At 36.9% G+C, this 6,298-nt stretch overlaps 1 pseudogene; it reads right to left on the minus strand.

Moving 5' to 3' along the window:
- Positions 1 to 346: 346 nt before the first annotated feature.
- On the minus strand, positions 347 to 1,178 carry LOC124517516 (nucleophosmin-like; annotated as a pseudogene).
- Between the last annotated feature and the right edge of the window lie 5,120 nt (positions 1,179 to 6,298).

Genomic DNA, 6,298 nt, shown 5'->3' on the forward strand with positions numbered 1-6,298 from the left:
ACAACGCATTCTTGGCAGTGGAACCTGAACATTTATCAGACATGGTAGGGAAAATTCTCACTCTGTGTTATAAAAAGAATAGCCAGATATCAACTATTTTAGATATGAAAAAAATGGAAAATCTTAACAAACGGTTTAAACTATTTTCTTAAAAAATATTTTTTAAAATCTATTTTTGATTGAGAGACTGAGCATGAGCAGGAGAGAGAGGCAGAGGCAGGGAGACACAGAATCCAAAGCAGGCTCCAGGCTGTGAGCTGTTAGCACAGAGCTCAATGTGGGCTTGAACCCACTAATTGTAAGATCATGACCTGAGCCAAAGTCGGATGCTTAATAAACTGTTTTCTTAAAGAGATTTCCTCCATGTCAGAGATCTTCAATAACCTCCAGGTCAGTCATTCGGAGGCAATTCTTTACATAATTGGTGAAGTTGGCTTCCACTTTGGGAAGAGAACCACCCTTTTGTATACTTACTTGCATTTTTACTTTAATGTCCTCTACAGAACTAGGTCCTTTGGGTGTTTGAGGAGCTTCTTCCTGTTTTTTTGAAGGACATGGGGCCTTTTAATTTTGGTGTTAATGGTTTTGAGTCTCTTTCATTCTGGCTTTCATTTTTGGCTGGAGTATCTCATATAGATTTTTTACTGGAGCTCTTTCTTCAGCTTCCTCATCATTATCATGTTCACCATCATCATCATCACCATCATCATCATCTTCCTCCTCATCTTCCTTATCATTTTCACCAGCAATAAGTTTTGTTTTTTCCTGTGGAAATGTGCTACCACTTCCAAGGTTAGAACACTTTCCAGATATACTAAGGAGTTTCCCATCCTCTTCCTCTGCATCTTCTCACTCTGTGTCTTCCCCCACAGCTACTAAATATTGTCCACCACTGTGCATAGGCCTTAAACAGTATGTCAGTCATAAGACCACAGTAGTGTTATTTCAAAGCCTCCAAGGGAAACCTTGGCTGTACAGACATTTTTGAAGTTTCTGTTGCCTTTGCTTCATCAGTGTGCAATTCATCCTTTACACCAACCCCTGAACTATTCTTAAAGATAACTTGTGCTCATTTTCATGATAATCCACCTTAAAACTGTAATCTTTGCCAGACTTTAGTTACAGCTAAAAAGATATATCTGGGACTTCAAAGGGCTCATGTCCATCAAATCTTCCATGGGATGGTGACGCACGCATAGGAGGGAAAGAAGGCGGATGGAGATAAACTCCGGAATGGAATCACACCAGGGAAAGCAAGTACTCCATGCTCCAAATGTCTCTTCTATGGCTAAGTAAAACTTAGTCATATGGATAAAACATAATTATTTTTGTTGAAATGATAATATTTGAGGAGAGGGTAGAATGAGGTGAGAAATAAAATCACCTGGTTATTTGAGGGAAAAGAATGCCAGGCAGATGGGACAGCAAGTGCAAAGTAAAGTTCTGAGGCAGTTGCCTGGCATGCTACAGGAGCACCAAGGAGTCAAGATGTCTGGAGGAACCCAGTGGGTAAGGAGATCTGATAGGGATTAAATAGAGAAGCAGTATGGATCCAGATCTTATAAATCACAGTGGTTCCTGAATTTCACCTTAAGTCTATAGGGAAGTAATTGAATTATTTTGATCATAAAAATGATATGACTAGATATGTATTTTAACAGGATTTCTCTAGTTGCTCTATGCACCTTCTACGGTGGAGGATCAAAAATGCAGGAAAACCAGTTAGAGTTTACTCCAGAGTTCAGGCAAGAGAATACGGTGGCTCAGAGCAGAATGATAGTGGTTTACTAAGTGGTAACATATAGATGGTTTGATTATTTAGGATATACTTTGAAGGTAGAGCCAATATGACTTCCTGATGGATTGCATATCAAGTATAAGAGAAAAAGTTAAGGCTGATCTGTAGCCCTTGTCTGACTTATTTGTAATATATGTATATAATCATATATGTAATATATGCTAAGATTTCCAAATTATCTATAATAAATAACACCTCAATGGATGTCTTGTGAATAATTGTCTGCATTTCTTAGACATGTCTTCTTTCTGTAGAATATTTTCCTTGAGGAGGAATTACTTGTTACTGAGGAATTTTTAAGAAATCATTTTAAACTCATTGGCACACAATGGCTTTTGTGGAGGCATTTCTTTAATAACACATACTTTTTGTTATATATTTATTTGTTTGTATGTAATTTCTCCTTCTTGTTTTGATTATATGTTAACTCATAAACTTTTCCTTTTCATTGATACATTTGAATTTGTGCAACCAATTTTCATCTACTGTATCATCTGTTTCTATATACATAGTCCTATCTCATTTGTTGTTCCTAAACTACTTTATATTTTACCTGGTTAAACTTGTAGAATTTCCCTCTACCCTCACCCTGACTAAATCTTCAAGAATTTTAGCTATTCTCAAAATTATATTTATGCTCTTCAAACTACTTTCCTAATTTTATTGCATTTTCCCTAACTTTTTGAGTTGGAAGTCTTATTCATTTATTCATCCTCATATGTATATTTATGTGCATGTAGATGTGGATGTGGAAACACTAGTATATGTCTGTAAAGCTACACACTTGAAACTATTAAAATTTCAGACAAATTTAAAATGCATTCACATGTAATTTTCAGGACATCTCTTCTTTTCACATCACGAGTAATTTTATTCTTATTTCCTCAGTCCATTTATGTAAAATAATGTTTAAACATTCCTAAATAGTTGTGTTTTTTTACATTTTTTATTAACGATTTTTACTACAAATTCATAGATGTGTTTATATAATTTCATAGGTATGGTTCTTGTGTCAGTCTTGTCTATTATATTATGCAAACATCCTGTTAGCCATAGGTGATCTAAGTCCAATTAATATAATTTCCGTCAGACATCCACTATTGTTTCGGGTTTATAAGTTAATGACCAGAAGAGACACAATAGGAACATGAGTCCTACTTATTTTTAACTCAGATCTGTTATCTCCAGGAAATTTTTTCTGTTATTCATGTTATTTATGAAAAGTATTGCTATACTTACTAGAAAGTCCTTATGTTCTCTCTTCTATGCTCATTATTTTCTGGGTCTCCTTCTTGGATTCATTTTGACTTTAACAAGTGGAGAAAGGGCATGGAGGAATGGGAAACAATTCTTCCAAACAAATAGAAACCTCTTCCCAATTAAAGGAAGGAAGGAAGGAAGGAAAGAAGGCAGGAAGGAAGGAAGGAAGAAATTCCCTTTACCACACAACTGAATATGATCAAAGAAAAAAGAAGGCAAAGCCAACCAAAGAGATGGAACAAAACAGATAAAAGGAAAGAATGTGATATAAGGGTTCTGCATATATTAAAAAAAAGGCCAAAATTTTGCTTTTTCCAGTAATTACATCATCCAGGGCCATTGCCCCGTAGTTTATCCTTGATCTGAGCCAGAAATCCTATTCACAAGAGCGAAATGTCCTCCCTAGTGTTCACGGAGGATGGAAACTATTGAACTTCTTCTGTATGTTTTATGGTGATAGGAAAACTACTTCAAATTTAATTCTTTTCATCTTTCTTCCTAAGTGTCTACTTCACAGAGTGGCATTTCTCCATATTATTCTGAGAGGGCAGTATTTACTAACTTACAATACCACTGCAAAGACTGCCAGGTGGTTTTATCTGTGAATATATTCTGGAAAGTACCTGCTTGTTGAACATTTCCACTCAGGGAAGAACAGCTACTATATGTGCTTATCCTACTATCGTGTTACTCTTGGGATGAAGCCCAAGAGTGGTGGATTTCTGCTTTTTGTTGCTACCAATGCTGGGAGGAGTCTGTCACTTTGGCTTGCTACATGTGGAAGACATCACTCCTGGAGGAAACCATGCTGCTATGTTGGATTTCTGCTTTATGTGTCCACTGACTGCCTGGGTTATAACATGATCTTCTCCACTTACAGTGAAAGGAATAACTAATTATGCCTACAAGACTGGTGAAAGGATTTCCAGAACAGATGGTATTTGAGTTGGCTATTTAGAGGATGAATTGAAACCTGCTTTATGGTGAAGGGCAAGGGAAGGATATTTTAAGTTGTAGAAAAACAACTGCAAAAGCTGGATTCAGAACTGGATATTTTTCGTATTCAAAGCCAAGTATGCAATGGCATCTCTGGAATTCTGAGTTTTTATGACTTTCAAAAGAAGAATTTACATGCCATGTCAAATAGTTTTTATCTTATAGTATGATGGTGCCAAACAAGGTTACATGATTAGGTTTAGAATGATAATTATGGCACCTGAATCATTGGCTTAATCACCAAGTCTTCTGCTAACTTCCGTATGTGTCCCCAGAATCAAGAGAATTCACTGAGACTGATCACAGTACTCACCTCAATAAAAACTGTGCTTTAGAGGTGGTGTCAGTTCTTTCTTTAAAGAGGGTTGAGTCCCAAAGTGGTTCAGCAATGAAGATAAACAGTAAATGCCCTGAATATTTAGGCTTAGTGCCCTCTCACACTCCAGGACCTGATTCTCAGCCAGATGACTTGGATTTCTTTCAAACTTTATATTCTTCTGAGTCCTATTTTGGAAGATTCTTTCAATGATCAAGTTGTGTCTGAAAATCTCACCAATTCTTTCTTGCATTCTGTAATACTCAGGAGCAGTGCATTTGTTTGTTTGTTTCTGTAAAGGGCCAGATGCTAAACATTTTAGGTTTTGTGGGCTAATATGGTTTCTGTCACAACTAGTAAACTGTACCATCGTAGTGTAAAAGCAGCCATTGACAATAAGAAAAAGAATGAGCCTGACTGTGTCCCATTAAAACTTTATTTATAAAAACAAGAAATAAGCTAGATTTGGCCAGAAGCTATAATTTTTGATTGCTGGTCTAGGCCTTCCTTACCTTGAATCTCAAAGCCTGCTTAAACTCAACTCGATTTATTACACTTGATTTCTTGGACTTGATCCCTGTATGTTGATTTCATCCTTGGGACAATTACCTGGCTTCCATTATATTATGCTCACATACAAAAAAATCCTTCTTGTTATTCTTATACCACAGCATCATGGCTAAATTTGGTCCCTAAATTCTGTGCAGTTAATCCTAATTACCATGTGACACTGGGAACAGTTAATATTGTAGGAGCTTTGGAAACTGATTATAGGCCAAGAGAATTAAAGGTGATGGTAATTGACAGATAATAATATTATTTCATACTTATAAATGTGTATCATGTGTCAGACACTGTTTACATATAAAAACTGATTTAATCTTCACAATAATCCTATGCATTACTATCCTCTCTACTTAACAGAAGAAGGAACTGAAACAGATAAGTAACCTGTCCAAGACCAAACAGCTGGTAAGAGGTGCGGCCAGCACACAAATCCAGGCAGTTCAGCTCCAGAACCAACATTCTTAACCACTACACTCTCCTGAGAGGTGCTGCAGAATGACAGAATTCTGAGAGAACAATCAACATTGAGAAACCAGTTAGATGCCGTGAGAGTGGCAGAAGAAAGTGAGGATAAATTGCAAATCATTTAGGGGCGCCTGGGTGGTTCACTCAATTAAGTGTGCGACTCTTGATCTTGGCTAAGGTCATGATCTCATAGTTTGTGAGTTTGAGCCCCATGTGGGACTCTGCACTCACAGTGTGGAGCCTGCTTGGGATTCTCTCTCTCTCCTCTCTCTCTGCCTTTCCCCCACCCTTCTCTCTGTCTCAAAATAAATTAGTAAACTTTAAAAAATTTGTAAATCATTTCACTGGGATATTAGAGAATACAGGAGAATGTTTGCTCACTATGTTAATTTTTTCAATTATTTTGTAAGCAGTTTTCTACCAGTTTCAAAGTAGGTTCCTCATAGAAGAAAGTAATTACTTACATTTTCATAGAGGGTTTCTAGCAGGAAATACAGCCTTATAATCATTTTAGTCTATCAGTGCTTCTTAAAACATATGTACATGAGTGTCATCTAATGATCTTATTGATAAGCAGATTGTGACTCAATAAATCAAGGGTAGGGCCTGAAGTTCTGCATTTTTAACAAACTCAGGCTAGCTGGATTCACAGGCATTTCCCTGTGCGCGTACACAAAAGCACTTGATTTAATACTCTGCTGTCAGCATACTAATACTCTTAGTAATTTATGAACAAAAGGCTCTGCATTGCAGTTTTGCTCTGGGCCTCACAATCTGTGTAGCAGCACGTCCTGCTCCCACTGATTGCTGCCCCTGCTGGTCTGTAGACCGCACTATGTGTTGAAAGGTATAGTATAGAGGTTTGCAAACCATGGTTCACTGGGTGAATTCACCAA

This window comes from Lynx rufus, unplaced genomic scaffold (assembly GCF_022079265.1).
Source record: "Lynx rufus isolate CCGP_SWC_20201006 ecotype Redwood Valley unplaced genomic scaffold, mLynRuf1.p SCAF_22, whole genome shotgun sequence".
NCBI classification, from domain to species: Eukaryota; Metazoa; Chordata; class Mammalia; order Carnivora; family Felidae; genus Lynx; species Lynx rufus.